This window comes from Miniopterus schreibersii (genome assembly GCF_964146895.1).
Source record: "Miniopterus schreibersii genome assembly, chromosome: X".
Lineage (NCBI taxonomy): Eukaryota > Metazoa > Chordata > Mammalia > Chiroptera > Miniopteridae > Miniopterus > Miniopterus schreibersii.
Genome location: NC_138104.1, coordinates 100,264,550 through 100,291,092, shown reverse-complemented (window position 1 = coordinate 100,291,092; position 26,543 = coordinate 100,264,550). Strand labels below are relative to the sequence as shown.

The 26,543-nt window shown below is 39.8% G+C and overlaps 1 protein-coding gene across 1 annotated transcript in view; it reads right to left on the bottom strand.

Annotated features, from left to right (window-relative positions):
- Window positions 1–1,856: 1,856 nt before the first annotated feature.
- Window positions 1,857–26,543, bottom strand: part of FANCB (FA complementation group B) — an 87,560-nt gene continuing 62,873 nt past the window's right edge. The window contains exons 12-13 of the mRNA XM_081125600.1: window positions 22,921–23,055; window positions 1,857–1,960 (exon numbers count right to left, since the gene is read on the bottom strand). The gene's annotated coding sequence lies outside the window, so the exon portion shown is untranslated. The remainder of the gene's footprint in view (window positions 1,961–22,920; window positions 23,056–26,543) is intronic.

Sequence of the window (26,543 nt, the reverse complement as noted above, 5' to 3'; positions counted from 1 at the left end):
CAACATGCTTGGAAAGTCACTGTTATTAAGCCTTAACTCACATGAAAATAGTCCAGCATGGTTCTAAATCAGAGATCAGAGGCTTATGGGAGGGCACCATAAAATAAATACATGAAATTAAATATAAAACAGGCTTTGAACTCAAGTCAGGCTAGGTTTTCATCTCTGGTCCTCCCCAAACAACAACAGACCTTGCACAATTTATTTAACCCTTCTAAATCTCAAAGTCTTCAGCAGCAGCATAAGCTCCATAAGATCCTTGAAGGATTATGTGAAGACTCATTGAGATGGCCTGGCAAGTACTTGGCCCATGAAAGGCACTCACAAAATAGTGCTCTCATGACATCTACTGAAGTTGAGCTGAGCATATACATCTCCCAGAGGCCAGCAATTCCACTTCCAGGTATACACCCAAGGAATATACATATTTACCAAAAGTCAGGTACCAGAATGTTCAGAGCAGCACTGTTCATAAGAGCTAAAATGTAAAAACAATACAGATGCCCACCAAGAACAAAATGGACAGACTGAGGTATATCTTACATGCAATACTACACAGCAATAAAAATGAACAAACTACAGCCATGTACACCAATATGGATGAAATTCACACATATTGAGCCAAAGATAAAGAGAATACCTACAGTGTGATTCCATTTATACAAAATTCCACATGAAAAAAATTAATCTAGGCTGTTAGAAGTCAGAATGGTGGTTACCCTTAGAGGGAACTACTGAATGGGAAGAGATGTAAGAATGGATTGTGGGATGCAGGTAACACTCTCTCTTGGAATGGGGTGCTGCTTACGGAGTGCATTCAGTTTGTGAAAATTCACTAAGCTGAATACTTAAAGCATTAAAAAGTTTTTCAAAATGGTGACTTTCCCTGAGTGACATTCCCAAAGTATTTAAATATTGACCATGATGGCTACCGGCCTTTGGAAAGGAAAAACAAGAGTAAAAGGAACAGGACGGGAGAAGTGTGAAAGTAAGCCATAGAGAGAAGGAGAGATGGTGAGTACATAGAATAAGTTTGCAGGGAATCTAGAGCCAGAGACATCTACCACTTTTCTAAAAAATGCCATTTTGTGATATATGCCCAAATATCTGACAATAACAAAAGGGTCCAGGGCACTTTTTCATGGTGACACTGGTATTCTTATCTGAACTAAATTTTAGTGCTTCTAAAAATACAAGTATTTCCTATGGGCAATCCAGTACACGTCTTCCAGATTATAATGTGTCTTTCTGTTCCATATGCCACCCTGTCATTTCTGTCATTGTGATTCTTTCCTGTGTCATTTTGGGAAGCTACAGTTATATGTATGGGTGTGCATGTGAAGGATACCAATCCCAATCCTTGCAATCTATATAGCTTACCCTAATCACCAAAAAGGGCTTCCAACACCATGATCACACAAAAATCATTCTTTGCTAATATCATCCCCAAATAACCTAGCTTCTACAGGGGCAACCAAGTAATAATTCAAGCCTATGCTCACTCTACTTCTACTATATTTCTATTTTACAAGGCACCCAATTCTAGTCATAAATATATGCCATGTAGTTTGCACATAATAACAAAGGGTCACTAAGATTACAACACTAGAAGTCATTTACCAAGACATTTGGTTTCGTTTTATGAGTATTTTACACGTTAGCGTCAGTAGAAACCTTAAGAGATCATCTTCCCATTTAATCTAGGAAGAAAATTGAGGCAAAGGGAGTAGAATTACTTGCTTTAATACATAAAGATAGTTGTGGCAGAACCAAGACATAAATCCAGATTTTTTGCTACTTACCCAGTACCCTCTCCACTACTCCATGCCTGTAAAGGGCTTCTGTTTATCTCCACATGTATTTGGCATGAAATGAACATGATTTCAGCATTCTCCATTTCCTATTTCAATCATAAGCCCCCAGGTCTGATGTCTACATTAATAACTGTCTTGGCTTTTGCCTAAAAAAAATGTATAGAGATAATGTTGTTAGGAAGTTCCTGAAGGAAACTATACAAGTTAATTTTTTTATTTCCGCAATTGTCAAGGATTTTCTTTTTCTTTTTGAAATATTTTTAAATTTTAAAAAAGATACAAGAAAAGGGTAAATAACCCCCACATAATTTTACCCAGATGGATCAATTTTTTAAATTTTGCCACAGTTGCTTTATCATTTTCTCTTCCTCTCATCTTTCTTCTCTCTCTCAATCTCTCTCCTATTATTATTATTTATTCTCTGAGAGAGAATATTACTATTGTTATTTTTCTCATAGAGCAGGTTGCATAAATCATGCCACTTTAGCTCATAACACTTCAGCGTGCATTTCCTAAGAACAAGGATATTTTCTTACATAACCAATATAATGATCAAATTCAAGAAAATTCATACTGTCACAATACTCCTATCTATTCTACAGTCCATACTCCAATTTTTCAATGGTCACACAATGTCTTTCAGAGCATTTCCCCACCCAGTCCAAGACCCAATCCAGTGTGACATATTGCATTTTATTTCCATGCCTCTTTACTGTCCTCTAATCTGGAATAGCTCTTTGGTCTTCCTTTATATTCATGATATTGACATTTTTGAAAAATATAGGTCTTTTTTTACTAGAATGTTCTTTAATTTAGGTTGTATCAGTTAACTTTTACTATATAATGTAATACCCCCAAACTTAATAGCTTGAAATGAAAATTTATTACAGCAAAAATGCGTCCTTTCCCACAATGCAGGGGGTCAGCTAAGTGATTCTTCCGTTTTGGGCCAGCTTGGTCTAGGATGGTCTAGGGTGACCTCACTCACATGTCTGGCAGTTGGCTGACTATGAGCTAGGGTCATAAGGATGACTTAGCCACGTGTGTCTCATAATCCAGCAGGCCGAGCCGGGTGCATTTACAGGGTGGTGGTCACAGCTCTGAAGCTCAGCAAGAGAGCAAGCCCCAATGCACATATGCTTTCCAAGCCTTTGCTTGCATCCTGTTTGTTAATGTCCATTGGCCAAAGAAAGTGACATGGCCAGTCCAGAGTCAATGTAGGAGAGTATGCCAACAGATCATGGAGAAAAGAAGTAGAAATTTTACAATCTACCACAGCAGCTAAAGGCAAGGGATAAAATATTTTTTCAAAGAAGAAAGAATATGCTATTAATGGAAGAAATGAGGAGAAAATACATTAGCATCCAAAAATAGTGAGGTAGGAACACTTAAATTTATAGAACATTTAAATTTATAGAATCTGAAATCAAGATGCCACACTAGTGAGGGAAAAGGGCTTATAACAAATCTCCCTAGTAAAGGGTTTGTTATCCTGTTTCTTTTTATTGGTCAAAGGGGTCCAATTTAAAGGCCCACAAATGACCTGTAATACTCACTCTCTGAAGCTATAATGCAATTAAACAACTGAATGACGGAGAATTCTGTGCAGAGTAATAGGTCCCTATTTTAAGAAAAACAACAAGAGAATAATGATAAAGATAAATTGATGATCTTTCTCCTTCTTGGGGAAACAAAAGGGAAACTGAGGCTGCAGTAAAGAAGTGAGCATACGCTCCCTTTACAGCAGCAGCAGCAGCTCTTTCATTACTGCTGAGTGCTGCTCTGCAGCAATGGAGGCCCTGTAATACCAAATTTACCATTTTTTCAAGAAAATCTGAAAGTCTAGATTTACATGTAGAATTTTCAGATTTCTAGATATTGTTCACTAAAGCCATGCAGAAAGATCTTTACAGCAGCACTATATATAATAGCTCCAAAGAGGAAAGAACCAAGATCACCCATATTAGAATGTATAAAAGTGGTATCTTCTAAAAACAGGATACCCTTCATCTATAAGACAAAAGTAACTTCAGCTTTATGCAACATGAATGAATCTCACAAACATAACAATGGGGACAAAAGGCGAGGTACAGAAGAGTGCATACTATATTAGTCCTAGTATATAAAGTACAAAAATAGTCTAAATTAACTATGGTCTTACAAGTCAGGACAGAGAAGGGTAGGTTTCTCTCTAGAATGGAGCACAGGGGTGCTTTTGGGAGGTAGGTAATATTGATCTGAGCATTAGTTGCATGGGTACTTGCTTTGTGAAAATTTGTCAAGCTACACACTTAGAATTTATGTACTTTTCTGTAAGTTATGCCATGACAGTTTATACTTTTTAAAAAATTCTCTGTTTAGCTCAGTAGGTGTGGCTTAGTGGTTGAGCATCAACCCATGAACCTGGAGGTTAAGGTTCGATTCCAGTCAGGGCACATGCCCGAGTTGCAGGCTTGATTCCCCAGTAGGGGGCATGCAGGAGGCAGCTGACTGATGATTCTCTCTCAACACTGATGTTTCTATCTTTCTCTCCCTCTCCTTTCCTCTCTCTGAAATCAATAAAATATATTTTTTTAAAATTCTCTGTTCATACTCTGCACCTCTCCTTCTTGCTAAATGACTCTTGCTCTTCCAACTTTCAAAATCACTTCCTCTAGAGGCTCTTTCCTGAATTCCTAGACTATTTTAGCTCATCCTGCTGTGTGCTTGAAGTCCCCTGTTGTTCACCTATCTGAACAACTCTCCACATTTAATTACAACTACTTGTTGAATCAAGTTTGGCAAATTGGCTTTATTTATCTTTATAGGCACATTGTGAAAGTGCACAAATTTTAATAGAGGGCATGTGAAAAGAGTAAGATTTAATAATACTCTCCCAAGGGTAGAATATCAGCCCCAGAGCAGTGCAAAATATAGAAGGGTAAACTAGTTATATATTGCTTTGTAACAAATTCACTAATTCAGCAGCTTAAAACAACACACATTCTCTCAAAGTTCCCATGCATCACAACTCCAGGTAAAGATTAGCTGGTTCTTCTGCTTTAGGGTCTCACGAGACTACACTCAATGTGTCACCAGGGTTGCATTCCTTTTGGGAGCCTCAAGGTCCTCTCCCAAGCTCACACGATTGTTGGCTGAATTTAGTTCCTTGCCACTATAGGACTGAGATCCCCACTTTCTTGTTGACTGTCAGTCAAGGGCAATTATCTATTCATTGAGTCCACCCACTTTCCTTGTCAAAGGCCCTCTAACAGGCCTCTCAAAATGGTAGCTTCTTCAAGGCCAGCAAGGGAGAGTCTCTTATCCAGTAGGCTACAAGGGACTCATATGATAGTCAATAATGTCGAGATAATGGGGTATGGAGTCAGGTGGGCGCTTGAGGCACTGGGGGGACCACTCTGTAAAGTGCGTCATTTTCCAACCACTTTGCTGTACATCTGAAATTTGTGCAGAATGGTACTGAATGCAAACTGTGGTTGAAAATAAAAGAATTATGAAAATGAAATCTTATCACCTCTGACATATAACATAACCTAATCAAGGTATTACACTATTGTGTGATCATCTCCCACACTGTATGAAAGTTAGTCTATGTGACCAATAGAAATTGGCTGAAATGATGAGATGTGACTCCTGACGTTAGACCATAAAAGACAACGCAGTTTCCACCTCTCTGTAACTTGTTTTCAGCCACTATGCCATGAGGACACAAAAACATCCCTTTGGAGAGGCCCACATGGCAGGGAACTGAGACTTGCTGCCAATAAGGTATATCAAAAAACAATAGAATGCCAGTTAAATTTGAATTTCAGATAAACAATGAATAAGTTTAGTGTAAGTATGACTTAAAATTTGCATGTGACATACTTATACTACAAAATCATTCATTGTTTTCTGAAATATAGTTCAACTGGGCATCCTGAGTTTTGTGTGTATCTGTCCAAAATCTGGTAACCCTACTTGTCAACTGCCATGTGAATGACATGGACTCCCTTACCCAGTTTCTTTTTTTTTTATTTTTAAGAGAGTATTTCAAATGTTTTTATTTAGAGAGAGGAAAGGAGAGGGACAGAGAGATAGAAACATTGATGAGAGAGAAATAGCAACTGGCTGCCTCCTGTACAACCCCCACCAGGGATTGAGCCCACAACCTGGGCTGTGCCCTGAATCGAACTGGTGACCTCCTGGTTCATGGGTTAATGCTCAACCACTGAGCAACACCAGCCAGGCTCCCAGACCCAGTTTCAATCAAATCTTCATCTCACTGCAGCTACAGGTAACATCTTGATTTCAACCTCAGAAGAGACCCTGAACCAGAACCTCCTGAATAAGCTGCTCCTCAATTCCTGACACAAAGAAACTGATCACATATGTTTGTTATTTAAAGCCACTAAGTTTGGGGAGTAATTTGTTACACAGTAAGTGATGACTAATACAATAGGAAACTGTCAACCCATTATCTTATCTCTTTTATGAGACACAATAATCAAAAATGGTTCCATCATTTAAGAAGCAAACCTCCTTCTCTAGTTGAAGAGTAAAAAAATAGCTCAGAAATGGCAGTTATTGTCATCATTTATTAATGAAATGCTTCAGTATCTATTGGATTGAACTAAATATGCCAAACAGGACTCTCTGTTAGGGAAGTCAGAAGTCATTTTTTGTTGTTCTTGTTTACTGAAGGTGGCAACAGCAGCTTTGACATAACAAAGCCTGGCAGCTTGATTCAGCCCGAAAATGCTGGTGACAAGCAAGTGATGTATGTTGTACATATAAGGTCCTGTAGTTCCTCAAGCAAAGAAGGGAAAGGCAAATGCATGTCAGACAACTGAGAGATCTGCCAGCGTCCACTCTGCTGTTGGAGGAGCAGAAAAGACGTTTTAAAATAATTTATACATTATTAAACATGTAGCTGGAGAGAAGGGAGGAAATGGGGAACCAAAGGATCTTAAGAGCTATGGTTCTCAACTTGGGGTGACTAATCCGCCCCCAGGGGACCCTTGGCAATGTCTGGAGACATTTTCGGTTGTCAAAAAAAGGCAGGGGGACTGGCTAATCTAGTGGGTAGAGGCCAGAGATGCTGGCAAACATCCTACAATGCAAAGGACAGCAGCACCCACACATCAAACAATTATCTGACCCAAAATATCATTAGTGCTAAGGCTGAGAAATCCTGCTGAAGACAGAGATAAATCAACTATTTGTTACACTGACAAATCAGATTGCTATAATTCTCTGGTATTTGGAAAATGTTTACTTTGAAAACACTTAGTTCATTTATCCATTCAACACTCTTTCATTTATTCTTTCTATATTAATTCATTTTTGTTTATTCAATAAATATTTATTGAGTCACTTATGCCAGATGCTTTGGGAAAAACTGACATGTATAAGAAATTCATTCAGCCATTAAACAAATTAGTAAGCACCTGGACGTGATACAGGAGATGAATCAAATGTTTTCTTCCCTCAAAAAACATAAAATCTTGAGTTAATACTAAATGCAAATGGGGGGAAAATGAAAAAAAGTGAAGCAACCCTGCTGACTTAACAATCACAGCTTTGAATAATTCTAATAATGGGTAATTTTCTTCAGGCAAACATTTAAAGAGCAGTTGTCATAAGCCCATTGGCTAGGCAAAGGTTGCATCATTGGGCTAATGTGTGGAACAAGCTGGTCATGTGTGTTTTCACTGAGTCACCTTCATTTTCCTTTAATCTAATACAGCATATAGAAATTTATGGAAAGATTTTTTAAAAGGGGTTTGTGAAAAAGAGTAATCAGCTCAGAAGAAATTCTAAACAAACACTTCAAGTTAGCAAAGGCGGGGTCTGTGAGGCTCTGAACATACCTCTTATGAATGGTGAAGTGTCATAACAGCGCTATTCAAATCAGAAAATGGGAGCATCTGGGAGTCTTGGGAGAGGTTTCAAAGGCATGAAAGGCAGAGGTGTAGTCAGAAAGCAGCCTGGCTGACATGCAGGATGCAAGGAGGAACAGGGAAAGAAACTGGTAGAAAGGCCATAACTACGTTTTAGAGGACACCCAGGACTCAATAAGACTCTCTCATCTAAACAAAGACATGCAAGGAAGGAAGGAGGGGAAAATGTTTTATCTTGTTAAGTACTACTTCAATTAAAATTATCTTTAGCCCAGCCATCATGGCTCAGTGGTTGAGCATTGACCCATGAACCTGGAGGTCACAGTTTGATTCCCAGTCAGGGCACATACCCGGGTTGTGGGCTTGATCCCCAGTATGGGGCATGTGGGAAGCAGCTGATCAATGACTCTCTCATCATTGATGTTTCTATCTCTCTTTCCCTCTCCCTTCCTTTCTCTGAAATCAACAAAAAAATATTTTTAAAAAAATCTATCTTTATATCACTTCACACCTCTTAGAATAGTTATCACCACAAAGATGAAATAACAAGTGTCGGTGAGGATGTGGAGGAAAGGGAACCCTCGGGCACTGTTGGTGGGAACGTAAATTGATGCAGCCACTATGGAAAACAGCAATACAACTACCATATGACCCAGAAATTCTATTTTTGGGTATTTACCCAAAGGAAAGGAAATAGGAACTCGAAGAGATATCTGCACTCCCATGTTCACTTCAGCATCATTCACGATAGTCAAGATATGGAGGCAATCTAAGTGTCCACTGGTGGATAAATGAATAAAGAACATGTGTTATACATACACAATGGAATATTATCTAGTCATAAAAAAGAAGAAAATTCTGCCACAACAAATTTGTGACAACATGGATGAAGCTGAAGGACATTATTTTAAATAAAGTAAGCCAGACACAGAAAGAGAAATACTGTATATTCTCACTTATATGTGGAATCTTAAAAAGTCATAGAAACAGAGAGTAGAATGGTAGTGCCGATGGCCAGGAGGTGGGGGACATGGGAAGATGTTGGTCAAAGGGTACAAATTTTTAGTTATAAGATGAATAAGTTCTGGTGATCTAATGCACAGCTAAGAGTCAGATTCCTAAATCCTGGGCCATGTCTCTTTTTTGTAAACTAGAACTTTCCTTTAGAACCTTCCTCTATTTCCACTGCGATCTGCTTTCCTCTAACCCAATCTTTTATTTTGGTATCATTATTATGACTTTTCTTTTTTTCAATATGGGGGACCCTTCCCTTTACCTCCCAGCTCCCCTTCCTCTCTTTTTTAAATTTATTTTCTCATGTGTCCTCTTTCAAAACATTTGAAGCAGATAATGAAAACGTAATATGCAATAAGCACCTGAGGCTGATGAAACAGAAATAGAAAATCCGAACATAAAAACGGAGAAAGCACACTAACTATAAAGACTGGTGCAATAGCTATAAATATTCATTAAAGTAGAACTTCTGGTTCCTAGAAGCCAGGGAATGAATGAAAAAATGAGGTTACATATATTTGGTTTTCATTAAAGAGAGTGAATACCAGTTCCTCTGAGGACATAAAGCATTTTCCTGACTGTATTTTCAAAGAAATTGAAATCTTATAAGGAAAACAATGCCCAACTCCCAGGGTTGTTATATCTATTAAGTATATATAAAATCCTTTATAAATTGCAAACTATTATTTAACACTAATATATATAACTGTCTTTCCTATACTTGGAGATTTTCCTACTGCCAATCCTTCCTCCACCCTCCCTACTTTATCTTTTAGTACAATCGGTGCTTGGCCAGTCAGTGTGGAACAAGCAACCTCAGAACTAGGCTGAATCAGAAGATGGTGTTGTGAGGACACTTGGGAACCCTGCTGCTGATAGTAAGCATCAAGGAAAGAAAGATATCTATTCCAGAACAGCTCAGTGGCAAGAGCCCAACTTGTAGACAAATCCTAGGCTGTGGGAATTCCTTTTTATAGCATAGTGAAGTCTCAGCTTGAGCTTCCACTGGGTCACCAAGGGGAATTGCGACTGTCTGGGCATATCTGTGGGTCCAGTGGGCTGAATCTGTCAGCAATCTTCTTCCTTTTATATTTAATTTGAGGAATTAAGGGGTCTCTTGGGCCAGAACTTATTAAAACAAAACAAAAATTTCCATACAACCAGCTTGATCCAGTTTGAGTACCTCATGGAATCAGTTATTCAGTTGTTCAGAGTTATCTCTCTAGCCAGCATCTACTTATCAGACAAATGTCTGTGCCTTATGGAGGGTCCCTGGTCACATGCACTAAAAACTCTGTAAAGCTCCATGGCATAAGATGCTGCTAAATAGAGGATGGGAGAGAAAAGATTCTCCATCCACTCCACACTAGACTTCCAAGCAAGAGCAGCAGTGCACAGCAGAAAGGTCACCAACGTCCAAAAACTCAGCTGGGAAAAGGCAGAGCCTCAGACCAGAGGGCCTGCTGGGGATCATCAGGAGAATGGGAATACATTTGGTGATTTGTTTGCGGGCATGTTTTATATCCCCTGATAGCTCTAAAAACCACTGGGGTTGGGCAGAGAGGTATCTAGGGCTCTGCAATTGCAGAAAAGGTGGAACTGAGGAAAAGAGAGGTTTCCCATTAGAAACAACACATCATAAGCTTGGATGCAGTATCTTTTTGGTTCATCAACAATGATAAAACAAGTAGTTTAGACTGGTCCTAGGGAAAATGTCTACCTGCTTCATGTTGTTGGACATCTGACCAGGATGGTTGGGAGGGCTACTGGGGAAAGAGCACTAGACCAGCTCAGACCTTGGTTTTGTTGAAAATGAGCAATGAAACTTTGAACTTGTTCCTGTACCTCTCCGTGCCTAAGTTCCTTGTTTGTAAAATAAGGAGGTTGGACTAGGCTAGTCATTTGCAAATAGTATTGAACTGAATGCTCAGGTCTGTGGAGCACCTGAGCTGAGAAGGGAGCCTTGAAGATGGGATGAGATAGTCCTGAACCACCCACCCCCCCCCCCAGCCCCACTTCTTCAGGAACAATGGCACATGTGTCTTTTAATGGCTGCTTCCCAACACTGGATGGAGCAAGGCAATCTGCATTCAAATCCTGGCTCCTTCAGAGACTGGAGATGGGAACTCTCTGCATCCCTGAGACTCACATGTTGCTAGAAGTATGACTCCTCAAATTCTTGCATTTGGAATATGTAAGGTTTCTCCCTTTCACCTTCCCCAATGTCCAAAACAACAAGGACCAAACAAACACAACACCACACATGAAAAATTCTATTATTTTTTAGAGTAGGAAATGAGGAAAATATTTCCAGCATTTAAAAGGTGCTGCTGTTGCCTGGCCGGGCATGGCTCAGCGGTTGAGCATCAACCTAGGATCCAGGGGATCGGGGTTCGATTCCCGGTCAGGGCACATGCCCGGGTTGTGGGCTCGATCCCCAGCCGGGGGTGTGCAGGAGGCGGCCGATCAATGACGCTCATCATGGATGTTTCTATCTCTCTCTCCCTCTCCTTCCCTCTCTCTGAAATCAATAAAGATATATTTTTAAAAAAATAAAAGCTGCTGCTGTCAATCAACCTAAATAGTTTCCAGGATTAAAATAAACTTTGCACAGCTCGTAGGAATTTCTTTAATCCAGTGGTTCTCAACCAAGAGTAATTTTGCTCCCTAGGGGACATTTGGCAATGTCTGGAAACAATTTTGCTTGTCACAACTTGGGGGAGTTCTGCTAGGATGTAGTGAGTAGAGGTCAAGGATGTTGCCAAACAACCTACAGTGCACAGGACAGCCTCCCATCACAAAGAATTATCCAGTCCAAAATGTCCATAGAGGTTGAGAAGTCCTGCTTAACCTACATAGGGCAGGATTCATCATTTCTAGTGGTGCTTAACTACTAAATAGAGAAGTTCATAATTCATTCCATTGTGTCATATAATAGAGACTATAGATTATGGCCAGGAGAGCAAGGTGTTTCCAGAGACTGGCAAAGTGGGACAGTTTCAGATTTGACACATTTGGAAGACCTATCCTGTGCTAGTTTCCCAGGCATCTTCTTTAATCTACAGAGTAATCCTCTGAAGGACACAGAACTATGCTCATTTAAAGAAGCACAACCTAAGAGACTAAGAAAGATTTAGACATATAACCGCGGTCCTTTGACTAGGTAGGGAGCCAAGATTCACTCCTAGGGCTCTTTCTTTCCAATGGCATTAGAAGTAGAAGGTGGCATATGCCACATGGCAAGCATATGCCAGAGGAAATGATGTGATAGAAATTGAGATCCCTCATACCACTTTTGTGCACCCTTCCCCAGCTTCAGTGTACTTCTGCTTGTGATGGCTTGTACCTATGACTTGGTTCAAAAGATGTCCTTAGACACCTAGAGCCACTTTGACTCCATGCACAGAAAGTCCACAGTGCCTAAGATTCTACTAGCCCCTGAGCAGCTAGTCAATGGCTCAGGGCTGTGAAACTATGAAAGTCCAGGTCCTGTTCCTCAAAGCAAGACAAAGGCTGAGAAGCAACTTACACTCCAGAGCTCTGCAGTCACACTCTTCTCTACCCTCTTGCAACTCCCTCACCACTTTCTCCTGAGAGCGCTTCCTTAAGAAATCACTTGCACAAAAAAGCCTTGTCACCAAGGCTGCTTCTGGAGAACCTAATATGTAAGAAAAATGGCTAGAGAAGTTGGGGATGCTTCTCAGAGTAAAAGTACATTTAAGTGGATGGTAGTGGGAGATAAAGTCAGAGAGAGGCAGTACCCAGTACGAGTTTAAGGGATTTGGATGTAGCCTGTAAGCAATAGAAAACTACTAATGATTCTTTTCAGCAAGGGAGAGAGTATTCTACATGAATAGAATTGGATACATTAATAAACCTTAGTTGAAACTAAACACAATTTATTGGACATTTTCCAAGTACATTACTGAATAAAGAGGAACTTGCAGGTATAGCAAAATGTAATAAACGAAAATGAAAAATTCTTAGGTGTTGATTGCTTTCTATTTGCAAAGGGCCTTCATGCTCTAGAAATACATGAATAGATCGAGTGACTTTGAACTGTGATTATAGCCAACCATAAAAAGGAGGCGCACTTCCCTGTGGCCCAGGACCACTTATTTTACAAAATGGAACACTTATCTCTATGACAAGCTAAGCTAATTTTCTGATTTAAAACAACAGAATTACTTGGGATCAGAAAAGTATGGTCAGTTTTTGTTTATTATTAAATATTCCCCACCTGCCTACTATGTGCCAAACACTAAATAGACTATTGAAGAAGTAAATATTAAAGTTAAATATTGAAAATGTTTTATGGGGCTTTTAAACTCTACATTCTGTACATATAACCATAAGGGAACTGATTACAACATTAAATCTTAGTCTGAGGTCTCAAAAGTTAATGATAATCAGGTAGGAATTCTTCTAAACTTTTTAAGTGTACAAAATATTCTGAAATGGTTTTGATGTAACATAGGTTTACTCTATATGTGATAGGTAGTGTTAAAATTCAATTTTAATGTAACATTTATTGCCTAGATCATAAGTAAGCAAGCTTTTGCAATAAAGAGTCAGATAGTAATTATTTTAGATTTAGGAGGCCAGGTGGTTTCTGTCTCAGCTACTCAACCCTGCATTGCAGTGCAAAAGCAGCCACAGATAATACATAAAATAATGGGTGTAGCTATGCTCCCATAAAACTTTATAGACATTAAAATTTGATTTTCATGTAATTCTCATATGTCACAAAATATTCTTCTTTGATTTTTTCAACCATTTTAAAATGTGAAAATCATTCTTAGCTCACAAGCAGGCTATATATAAAAACAGGTAGTGGGATGGACGTGGTCCAAGAACCTGGTGTCCCAGGGCTTGAGGGTGCAGGTAGTTTATTTGGGAGATGACTTCAGGAGGCAGGAGTGAAAAACAGCCAGAGGGGGGAAGGTTGATTGATTTTGATTAGAAAAGAGAAAAAGCCAACAAAGGGTGTGTTACTGTGTTGCTTATTGAGGGCAACTGAGCTCTATCCCACTGGGGAACCTCTGAGAAAATGGCAGAACATGCCTCAGAAATGCCCCTCTGAAGCATAGAAAGTTAGGGGAATTACCCACTATCATCTCTTTACTTCGATTTGCCCTGCCTGTGGGTCAATAAAGCCCTCCTCCACTTTGGCAAAAGCTCTGAGGCAGAAAAGTACAGGGTGGTACAAAAAGTCATGATGGGATGCTGCTGGCCAGCCTGAGGACTTTCTACCAGAGTGGCATAGACCATCATCACAGGTAGGCTGTGGGAATGTGGCATGGGTACTAAAAGGTGTTCGCTAAGATGGTAATAACCCTTATTTCTGTGATATTCTATTTCTCTGGTAGCCTAAAATCACAAATATGAGAGGATTAATATTTTGAAAGCTAGGTCACTCCTAGGCTGCAAAGTTAAAAACCCAGGAAAAAACCATCATCTCGCAGATCTTATTCATTTAACTGTACACCAGGAAAGAAATGTTGGCGATGAATTGGAAAGCAAACCCCTGATAGAAAATTTCGCAAATGTAGGTGTAAATAGACCAATGTAGCATGTTTCTGAGCAGTCCCTGCGTGTGTGTGAGTCTGCAGGTTTTCAGATGAGTTCACCAGCAGTGGAGAGGAGACTGTTCATGCAACAAAGGATGAGTCCCAACAGCACATTCTCGGAAGAGGGGAAATAAGATAGTGTCAGCCAGCCTCCACTCAGAAGAGGATGAGGAGAGACACCAGGGTCAGAATTAAGCTGGGCAGAAGAACATTCAATGATGGGGCAGAGCCCACTAGGAAAGAGAATTCACTCTCAGTGGGAGCCATCACAAAATCTCTCAAATGACCCACCCAATATGAGATTAATATCCAAAATTTATGAAGAACTTATATAACGTAACACCAAAAAAATAAATAATCCAATTAAAAATGGGCAGAACACCTAAATAGAAATTTCTCCCAAGAAGACATACAAATGGCCAACAGACATATGTAAAGATGCTCAATATCACTAATCATCAGGAAAAGGCAAATTAAAACCACAATGAGATATCACCTCACACCTGTCAGAATGACTATCATCACATCAACAAGCGCTGGCAAGGATGTGGAGGCAAGGGAACCCTCGTGCCCTGTTGGTTGGATTGTAAATTGGTGCAGCTACTATGGGTAATGGTGTGGAGATTACTCAGAAAATTAAAAATAGAACCACCATATGACCCAGCAATTCCACTTCTGGGTATTTATCCAAAGAAATCTGAAACACTAATTAGAAAATATATATGCACCCTTATGTTCACTGTAGCATTATTTACAATAGCCAAGATATGGGAGCAACCTAAGTGCCCATGGATAGATAACTGAATAAAAAAATGTAGTACATACATACAATGGAATATCACTTAGCAAAAAAGAATAAAATCTTGCCATTGGTGACAACATAAATGGATCTAGAGGGTATAGAGGGTATTAAGTGAAATAAGTCTGACAGAGAAAGACAAATACTGTATGATCTCACTTATATGTGGAATCTGAAAAAATAAAACAAATAAAGAAAACAAAACAGAAACAGACCCATAGATGTAAAGAACAAGCTGATGGTTGCCAAAGAGGTTGGGGTGGGGGGATGGGAGACATTTTTTTAATGCACAGTAAACAACTGCTGTTTTGTCAGCCCAGAGTTTATTTTCCTGTTTGGTAAAACAATACTGGTCAATTCCCCAAATACTCTCTTGGGGTAGCACATTAATTACTCCTGGACAATGTGTGCTGGTCATTTCTAACTGGACCTCACGCCTTGTTATAGTCTTGAAGCCTCATACCGTGGTCAGTATACCCATCTCATTTCTCTGGCCCCAGTGTTTGGTTCAGGAATAATGGGTGGTTCACTTGGAACTATTGAGAGACTATCTACTTTTTCTAGGGTCTAAATCTGAGAGGATATAGAATACGGTGAGGCTAGGGCCAACACTAGAAGCCACAAATTGAAAACCACAGGGAATGAAGAGCCAGGAGATGGTGAGAAGCAACACTCTGAATCCAGCCTTGTTCACCAGGCCAAGAGTGTGTCAAGTACTTCTCAGACTAATGGGCATATGGATCACTTGGGGGGGGGGGGTGTCTTGTTAAAATCCAAGTCTGATTGGCAGATCTAGGATAGAGCCTGAGATGCTGCATTTGTAACAAGCTCCTAGGGGATTTCCATGCTGCTGGTTTGCAGATCATACTCTGAGTAGCAAGGATGTAAAATGCACTGGTCCTGTGCTCATAATCTAATATAGGAAACCAGTAGTTCAAACTAAGCAGGGCTGAAATAGCTAATTAAGTTGGATAGCTGCTCCTGATGGCAGTGCTGAATTTAAAGCATGGAGAACAAAAACTTCATATGCCTAAGCTTTCGCCTCAAGGCACAGATTAAAATCAAAGATTTTTTTATAACATGCTTTAAATTTTTTTTTTCTCTTACAGTGGTAGGAACAGTAGGAATAAAATATCCAGAAATCTAACTCAGACTTTGAGTCTGATCAAATCTGAGTTTACTTGCTGAATTACAGTATCAGTAGGATTCATAGCCCTGCCAGGTCTTTGATGAGAGCAGAGGCAGTGACCTGGAAAGAGTGCATTTTCAGCTATTTGAGTGGAAATATCTGAAACACTTTTGAGGAGTACCCTAAATCCCCAACCCCCTATGAAGTGCCTCTCATGGGGCCTCCTGTGGTCTGCAGAAAAATTCTCCTACCCTTACTTAGAGAAATTGTTACTCCCTGGTCTAAGTGAGTGCCCTTGCAGAGCAAGTTAATATTCAGTACCCCAGCAGTCATTGTTGCTCAGTAGATAATCATAATCAGACTCCAGCATGCCCCGGGAGGGGGACTGAGTGTAGACTCAAACTCGGGAAGAGGAGGCTTATACAATGGAGGACCCTTAGGAACTTGTTAAATTATAAAAGCAAAAATCAGGGGGGTATTTGTGGGAACAGATCTTCAGGATTTTGAACCCAAAGGCAAGAAATATAAAGGAAGAATAAAAAATAATTTAATTGACAAAAAAGCAACACATATTTCAGTATGGAAATGCCGGGGCATAACTACTAGAGAAGATATTGAGTGGCTGGATAGTTGTCCCTATTACCATGAATGCAACAGCTATAAATGCCCCAATACTGATGGATGCAGATGTGCCATGTTAGCAATCCATGCCTGTATTAGTATTAGCTTCCTATTGATGCTGTAACAAATTATCACAAACTTAGTGTTTTTATAAAACAACACAAATATATTCTCTTACAATTCTGGAGGTCAGAAGTCTGAAATTGGTCTCACTGGGCTAAGATCAAGGTATCAGCAAAGCTGTGTTCCTTTCTAGAGGCTACTGGAGAGAATTCATTTCCTTGTCTTTTCTAGCTTCCAGAGGCTGCCACATTCCTCAGCTCCTGTTCCCGTTCTCCATCTTCAAAGCTGTCAATCGTATCACTTGAATCTCTGCTTCTGTCGTCACATCTCTTTCTTTAACTTTCCTGCATCCCTCTTTGCCTTGTGAATAAATTGGGCGCACCATGAAATCCAGGGTAATCACCCCATCTCAAAATTTTTAATCACATCTGCAAGGTCCCTTTGCCATAGAAGGTAAGATATTGATATGTTGTGGGGATTAGGAGTATGATCAACTGTTGGTTTTTCCAGTCTTACACAGTACCTCCAGGCTAGAATGACCATTTCTTGGAGCCTTTTGGAGCCTTCTCACACCATCTGTTATAGAAATTCTGTCACTTTTACTTGACTTGATACAGGCCACTGTTTTGTCCAAGCTTCCAAGAGCCATCATAATTGTGTGTCAGCATGGTCTCCTTGCATCCTTGCCAAAGTATCAAATCCTGCATTACACGAGGGTGCTCCAATTCAATACACTCTCTTTGACCCAATCTTTTGCTCCTTCCCCGTTGATCCAGCACCCTCAAGATCCAGGACCAGAGTTCTCTTTTGGACCCTAACAGTGTATGTTGGCTAGATCCTGCAGCAACTTTGGGATAAAGCTCCCTTTCTCCCTCGGACGGCCAGCAGTTCTCTGACAGAGTTATGTTGTGATAGGATCCCAGTTTATCTCCTAGTTGGCTGCCATATTTGAAAGTTTTAACAATCCCAGGGCTTCAATATACCAGAGATTGTCTGTGCTTCACCTTCTCCCAGCGATGGGGTCCTGATTACTAGCTAACTGGTGGATGATCCACCTCCCAAATCCCATTTAAGTTGAGCTTCCTCAGGTCACTCCTAGCACCCAATATCTTAAGGATGTGAGAAAAACAGGTTTGGGCACAGAGAAATTAACTGCAATGCATTCACAACAGTGGCCTTGGCTGAGCCCATGTGGAGAACCTCTGAAGCTGAGCTGGCCCTTTAAATTGTCCAGCCTTGAGGCAAAGGGGTGGGGCCTTTCTACTTCAGCATCAGCTAGTCAATGATTGTGGCAGTACCTGGGGAAGGGATGTGACCCTTGCCAGGTGGTTCTCTTAAGCCAAGGACAGTTCCTAAAGAAGGGTTCCACTGAGAGTTGTCAGCCACCAGCACCCAGAAGGTGGGAGGAAGGGTGCTTCAGTTCTCAAGGGAAACCTGGGTGATGCACAGAAGCACGTACTACACCGACAATAGTTAAAAGTTTTTAAAAGCCTTGCCCAGCAGCTTTGATATGCTGAGAGGTCTTTTCCTGACCCCCAGGTAGGGGTGGTGGCATTTTGGACCTATTATCTAAAAGTGGTGGAGTCTGGTCATTCTCCTTATCATTAGTTGCCAAGAATGAAACCTGACAAATCAAAGAACCTCTGCCAAAGGAAATAAACTAACTGTAAAGTCCTATTTGTGCTAATGCCTGTTTCACCCAGTATCTCTTTGGTCTTCATGGCAAGGAAAGGGAGCTGAAGAAAACTGTACCTCAAACAAGCATCCCCATGTCCCTGATAAGACGGTGAGGGGAAGGAGCCTCATAATTAGTAGGCAGGAAGGAGACTGGGGTAAAACTGTCCTAGAAGTGGCAACAGAATCTCTTATTGGGCCTGTGTTGGTATCGAGAAGTTCATTACCACCTGCGAGCACCATGCGGTCAGCCTTAACCTGGCTGCTACCTCTCTAACAACAAGCTCTCCAGGTTTGTAACATGAGAAGGATTTGTCTAGAATCCAATGATAAAATATTTCATAGACCATGGATTTAGAGCCCAGTGAGTTGAATGACATAAAATGTCAGCATGCAAAAATGTTGCAGTGAGAAAAATGGGTCAAAAGTATGATGGGGATTCGTACTCTGAGAAAAGGTAACATTCATATGGCCTCAGTCACTACATGATGAATTTCTTGGAAGAACATGCTTCACTAGACTGGGGGATCCATTTCAGTGAGTCAGAGAAGTAGATACAAGGGAGTGAGAAGGAAGAAAACCTCTGTTTTCCTCACCATTTAAAGTATTCTCTCATCGGTGCCTTTTGGGACTCATTCAGTTATAACTGTCATTATGAAAAGTCATTTAAAGCATATGATGCACACCTATGGTGACAGCAGCCTTATTCATAATAGCTAAAATGTGAAATCAAACTGAGTATCCATGGAGGATGAATGGATAAGCAAAATGTGGTATATACATACAAGGAAATGTAATTCAGCCTTAAAAAGGGAGAAAATTCTACAATATGTGACAACATGGATGAACCCTGTTGTAAAAGAAGCCAGTCACAAAAGAACAAATACTTATGATTCCACTCATATGACGTACCTAGAGTAGTCAAACTGATAGAGACAGAAAGTAGGATGGTGGTTGCTACGGGCTGGGGGGAAGGGAGAATGGGGAGTTGTTTAATGCGAACAGAGTGTCAGTTTTACAAGATAAAAAGAGATACACGGATGAATGGTAGTGATGGTTGCACAACAATGTGAATATATTTAATACCATTAAACTGTGCATTTAAAAATAGTTAAGTTGGTAAATTTTATGTTAAGTATTTTTACTACAATTTTAAAATAACTTTAAAGAGTATATGAAACAAAGAGAAAAAAGAAAAAGAAGCAAAGAGACTTAAATCTATAAATTAAAAAATTTTAAAGTTAATTTGTTCATTTTACATTTTTTATAATCCCACCCAGTATAAATACAGAAAGAAAAAAATAAATGAAACTTTAGCTGAGGAAATCAAGAAGAGAAAACCAAAAGATGAAACAAAAAGAGTAATAATCAAAACACAATTCAACATGAAATGAAAAAAATAATATAAAATTAAAAAACTAAAATCTAGTGAGAAAAGCAATGGAAACAAAAGTTGAGAGGTATGGTTAAAATAAAACTTAGACCTTTTTGGTTAAAGGGTGAGGTTAAGAATTAGAAGAAAGAAAGAAGAAATCTGGCTAGATTTTGTCAGAGGCAAAGTCCTAGATGAAGCTGTGGGGCTGGAGCTGCACTTGGCTGAAGCAGCGGGAGCATGGCCCACATGGACTGAGATCCCAGGAAGCCTGTATGGGGGTCCAGGCAGAAAAACAAACACCATGCCAGGCATTTTAAGAGAAAAGATTTAATATAGAGAATTGATTGAACTGTTGTCAAATAAAAGGCAAAAGGAGGAAACTGAAGCAGCAACCTACCCCCATGTAAGAGGTTAGGGTTATTGGAATTTAAAGGTTTGAAAGAAGAGCCCCACGGAATTGGGACCCAGACCAGGGGGTATTGGTGTGGGGGCACTACCCAGGTGTTCCGGGTATCTCTGAGGGGTACAATGGGGCTAGGTCTGGAAATGTGACAAGTTCTGAAACCAATTGCCACTGCCACAGTGAAGAACCATTGATGTCCTGACACTCACTGACAGGAATAGAAGAGGACTGGCAGGAACAAATGCCTTCCCCTCCCATCTTTGAAGTCTCCCTCTAGTGCCTCCTACTGTCAAAGCCAAACTGGGTGTGAGCAGGCAAAGATTTGCAGAGTCCCATCCCCAGCATGACAAAGCACAGTTCTGTCTGGGCTGGTTGTCACTAACTACACTGGCTATTTAAGTTTTGATTTAAACACATGAAAATTAAATCAAGAGCCATATGTGGCTAGTGGCTACCATGTTGAATAGTATAGCTGTAAGGGATGGTGAGGCCCTAAATCACATAACAAGGAACACAAATCACCTTGGTAAGATTTGCCTTCTATGTTGTGTCTGCAGGCCCAGAGCAACGATCCCTACCCCAGCAAAGGCAATCTTTTTTCAAACAAATAGCAGTATTATGACATTTTAAAAAGCACGCATTTAGATTCAGGTACTGTGCAAAGCTAAGTACTTCTTTGATCCCATCTTACAGATGTATAACATGGATTTTTTTAAAAAAATCCTCACCTGAGGATATTTTTTGCATTGCTTTTTCAGAAAGAGTAGAAGGGAGGGAGGGAGAGGAAAAAAAAACACATCGATGTGAGAGGGACATATTGATTGGTTGCCTTCCACACACGCCCCATGCCACAACATGCCCCAACCGGGGGTGAGGAACAAACCCGCAAACAAGGTATATGCCCTTGACTGGAAATCAAATCCACAACCCTTCAGTGCGCAGGCCTACACTCTAACCACTGAGCTACACTGGCCAGGGCTAGAACATGAAATCTAAAGTGGGTAAGAAACTTGTCAAAGTCACATAGTTGACTGCAGAGCCCTTTACTTAACTTCTGGAATATATTGTTTCTGACTATCAAAGGGAGCTGACATTTCACAAGGAAGAGATTTTATTTGCTTGTCAATGTTCAGTAGAACATTATTTTCTCATAAAGAATAAATTGGAGAAAGAACCAACAATTAATAATGGTACTTAATGACATAAGGAATTATGACAATGGAAGTCATTTCTGTTTAATAAAATTCATATCCAGCAGACTTGCACAATCCAACAGGGAGAAATAAAGAAGGTTCTTTCTGGTTTTATGATGAGTCATCACACTCTTTCAGATTCAATGTTTAGAAATACCTTGGATTGAGTACTTCACCTTTTGGTTTATGATGTTTTCAATATGACTGCTTAATTTATAGGTAGAGACTAGAGCTTTTTGAGCCCTCATTGTCTATAGCATTAACACTGCAGTTATCAAAGTTATGCTAATCAGAGGCAACGTGGGCGACACATGGTTGGGTCAATCATTAGCTTCGTGGCGCTGGAATAATTATAAAATTTCTCTAAGCCTCAGTTTCCTTAACTTATAGGGATATTGTGATAATTATATTAGATTGTGGATATATATAATCTAGAACATTCTTTGACATGTATAATTGTACTATTATTAACAGATTTTAGGTGGCCCTCTAATAGAAGGCAAAAGAGACAGAAACAAGTATTTCTTGTCTTTTAAGCATGTTTACATTCATTTATTCACTCAACAAGTGTTTGTTGAATGCCTACTATGTGCCAGGCACTATTCTAGGTTCTTGATATATACCAGTAAACACATCAGACAAAAATCTGTGCCATTATGGAGCTAACATTATATCTACTTAGCACCCATTCTATGAAAGACAACCCCATTTGTCAAACAAAATAAATGGGAATCTTCCCTGTCTTAAAGAATTTTCTATTCCATTATCTTAAAAGCATGTAAAACACCCTCTGAAAGGAATGATTAACATATGAAGTATTCCTGGCAATAGGAATTAAATGTGTAGTGGGGAAAAATGCTAATTCAGATATCAGAGAGTCCAGGTTCTAGCCCAATCTATGTTCTTCTTGTGTTATCAATTATACTCTGAGCTTCAGTTTTCCCACCTGTGAAAATGGGAGTAGGGTCTCAAAGGTATTTTCAGCAATAAAGCTATCTTTTCTATATGCCTACATTAATCATACTAGTAAGATAGGCCATGTTATGGAGACTAAAAATATACTTTTTCAGAGTTAATATCATAACCACAGGTACTACTATATGTATAACTTAAATTGAAATTCAAATTTATAGGGGATTACTTAGATTTCCTACTGAAGATAGCAAAAGCAGCTGTTTGGATTATCTCAGAAGCAGAGTCTGAGACAGGAGATAATCTCAGCAGTGTTGGAATCTGTCTGAGAGAAAAATCCCAAGAAGTTGTAGTATGAGAAAGGTACGGTGAGACGGGAGAAAGCCAATGTCAGGGTGCATTAGTGAACTTGCTATTATTGTAGCATTTAAGACCCAGTCCCATCAGGAATTCTGAGAAAAGACAAAATACCTTCCAGAATAATCCATCCAAAGGAGAGGAGTCTGGTTTATTTTTTCACTGGGCCCCATCTGTGAATGATTGAGGATGTCTTGGAGGGTGTCAACAGCCTAATCTTCTAAGCCCAGCAAACTTCCACAGCTTCAGCTTTGAGAAAGCATACCACAAAAGGCAAAGTGTGAGTTTAAGGTGTGACACTGTTATGGGTTGAATTGTGTCCCCTCACCCCACCCCCAAATTTCATACACTGTAGTCCTAAGCCCCCAGCACCCCAAATTGTGACCTTATTTGAAGATAGGGTCTTTATGGAGGTAAACAGATTAAAATGAGGTCATTAGGGCAGGTCTTAGTACAATACGGCTGGTATCCTTATAAAACGGGGGAAATTTAGACACATATAAACACACAAGGAGAATATCATGTGAAGATTGGCGTTATGCTGCTCCAGGCCAAGGAATTGCCAGAAACTAGGAAAGAAGCCTAGAACAGACCCTTCCCTAGCTCTTCAGAGGGAGCTGGGCCTGCCAACACCTCGACCTCAAATTTCTAGCCTCTAGCCTGGCCGGTGTGGCTCAGTGGTTGAGCATCAACCAATGAACCAGGAGGCCACTGTTAAATTCCTGGTCAGGGCATATGCCCCAGTTTGTGGACTCGATTCCCAGTAGGGGGGGTGAAGGAGGCAGCTGAGCAATGACTCTCATCATTGGTGTTTCTATCTCTCTCTCCCTCTCCCTTCCTCTCTCTGAAATCAATAAAAACATATAAAAAATGTCTAGCCTCCAGAACTGACACCATAAATTTCTGTTGTGTAAGACACTCAGTTCATGGTACTCTGTTACGTCAGCCTAGCAAACTGATGCACTGTTGTGATGAATTTGCCCATGTAAGGAACTGCTCAATACAGCTATGGCTGAAATTAGATGCACGCAAGGGAGATGACATGGGCATGAAAGCCATCTTTTACAGAGTCCATAGAAGGCAGACATGCTGCAGCCAAGAGATAATCCTGTAGTTTCTCAGCAACCCCTAAAGCAAGGGCGAGGAAGCTATAACCTACAGTGGCTGAAACTACACCCCAGACAGCCAAAAAGCACACTCTACACGTTCATTCTGTTTGAAGCAACAATTAATCCTCCTATTGGCTTCTCAAGTGCTAATATACCCTTCCTGCCTAAGGCAGCCATTGAGGTTTCCTGTCCTTCTACATGAACCAATCACATCTGTCAATACACTTGAAAAAGGGACATTTTAACAGCCTGATTTCTAGAGCAGCCTCCATTCCATCTAGGGTAGGAATGACAAAAAACAAAATATGGATGACAACTGTGTTATACTGAAAACTCTTACATTTATATTCATAATATTTTATATTGGAAAAGATTTTAAAATGGCTATAAATTCACTAAATAGGTGTCATAGAACTGCTGAGGAAATTGTGAGCATGGGTTTTTCCCTGAAACTTCAGATTCTTTAACTAGGTCAGGAAAATCTTGCTAAAAGCACTGATCTCAGACATTGTCATTTTGTACTTTCCTTCAAAAAGCATCACTCTCAAAAGAAATGTGTACACAAATTAGCAAGAGGACTTTTTCAAGGCACTGAATATGTTTGATCTGAAGAAAACACAATATCAAAGAATTTCATGTGAAGACTGGGGTTATCTGCTACAGGCCAAGGAATTGCCAGACACTAGGAAAGAAGCCTAGAACAGACCCTTCCACAAGGACAGTGACTGGTCCATGTAAGCCAGTGACTTTATCATGCCCTACTTTGGTTACAACCTGACTCTTCCTCCCCACCTGGTTTACCTGTCCTTCCCTGAAGCTAAGAAATATTCTGAGATGAGAGAGAGAGAGAGAGAGAGAGAGAGAGAGAGAGAGAGAGAGAGAGAGAGAGAGAGAGAGAGAGTGTGTGTGTGTGTGTGTGTGTGTGTGTGTGTGTGTGTGTGTGTGTGTGTGTGTGTATCGCTGCTGGCTAACAGAAATCAGGGAATCAGAGGCTGGGTTTCAATATCAATGCATTATATAAAAAATTTAAACATATGCCCTCATTATAAAAGGAGTTGTAATGTGTGAAGAGTTAAAAACACAAAAAGTAAGTTGGAAGTAACCGAGACACTTTGTCATAAATAATATTTCCATTTATAACACTATAAATTAAAAAAGGAAATGTGCCGTTTAGGTTCTATGTTGTTGGATAAGGAATTTAAAGTGCAGATTTTTTCTAACATGCATTCTCATTACTTCTTTTTTCAGCTTTATTGACATATAATTGATATATCACATTGTATAAATTTAAGGTGTACAATGTAATGATTTGATACACGTGTATATTGCAAAATTTTTTCCTACAGTTATGTTGCTTAACACATCCTTCACCTCACATAATTACCATTTTGTTGTCATTGTTGTTATGGTAAGAACATTAAAGCTCTATTCTCATAGCAACTTTCAAGTATACAGCACGGTAGTGTTGACTATAGTCAACATATAGCACATTACACCCCCAGAACTTCCTCATTTTGTAACTGAAAGTTTGAGCTTTTTGACCTACATCTCCCAATTTCCTCTACACCTCAGTGCCTGACAGCCACCATTCCATCTGTTCCCATTAAGTTTAATGTTTGCAGGTTCTATATAGAAGTGAGATCATACAGTATTTATCTGTCTGGCTTATATTTCACTTAGAATAATTCCCTCAGCTCATCCATGCTGTCACAAATGGCAGGATTTCCTTCTTCTTAACGGCTGGATAATCCTGCACTGTATACGTACAGGCCACATTTTCTTTACCCGCTGTGTACCGACGGACACGCAGGGCGTTTTGAGAGGGAGGTACTTAAGTTCCCCGCTCTGACTGTGTTGTTGTCTATACTCCCTTCAGATCTGTTGGTGTCTGCCTGACATATTTAGGCGCTCCAATACTGAGTGGATATATACTCACAATTGTTATATCCTCTTGATAAATTGATCCCTTCATTATATAATGACCTTCTTTGTCTCTTATTGCAGTATTTGTCTTAAAGTCTATTTTGTCTAATATAAGTATACCTACTCCTGCTCTCTTTTAGTTTCTATTTGCACGGAATATTATTTTCTAGTCCTCCCTTTCAACCTATCAGTGTCCTCAAAGTTGAAATAGTTTATTGCAGCAGAATATAGTTGGATCCTGTGTTTTTTAAATCCATCCAGCTACTCTGTGCCTTTATATGAAGTCCATGTTCTTTCCTCTGTGTCTTGCTGACCCTCTCTAAGTCATGGCAGTAGATGGACTCTTCTAGTAAAAGTCTGTAGAGTGAGGAGAGAATAGGTACAATATTGGGTGTGATGGAAAAATCTAATGTAATTGGTCTGTAGTTTATATTCCAAAATGAGAATGTAATAAAGAGTATGATTGAGAGGAACAGTAGCTACCTTGCTACAGTGATTCTCACATCTAATAATACCCTGCTACAGTGATTCTCTTCCTAGGGAAAACTTCATTAGGCTCTCTGAGTGTCCTCTTTTTTTTGCAAAATAAAGAGAAGTCAGAAACACTTAGGTAGCAATAAGAGAAAGGGTTCTTGGACCTCCAGCTTCTCAGTTTTAGTATGATGATTTAAATGCTGGCAAGTGGTCATTAGGTTGCCAAATTGA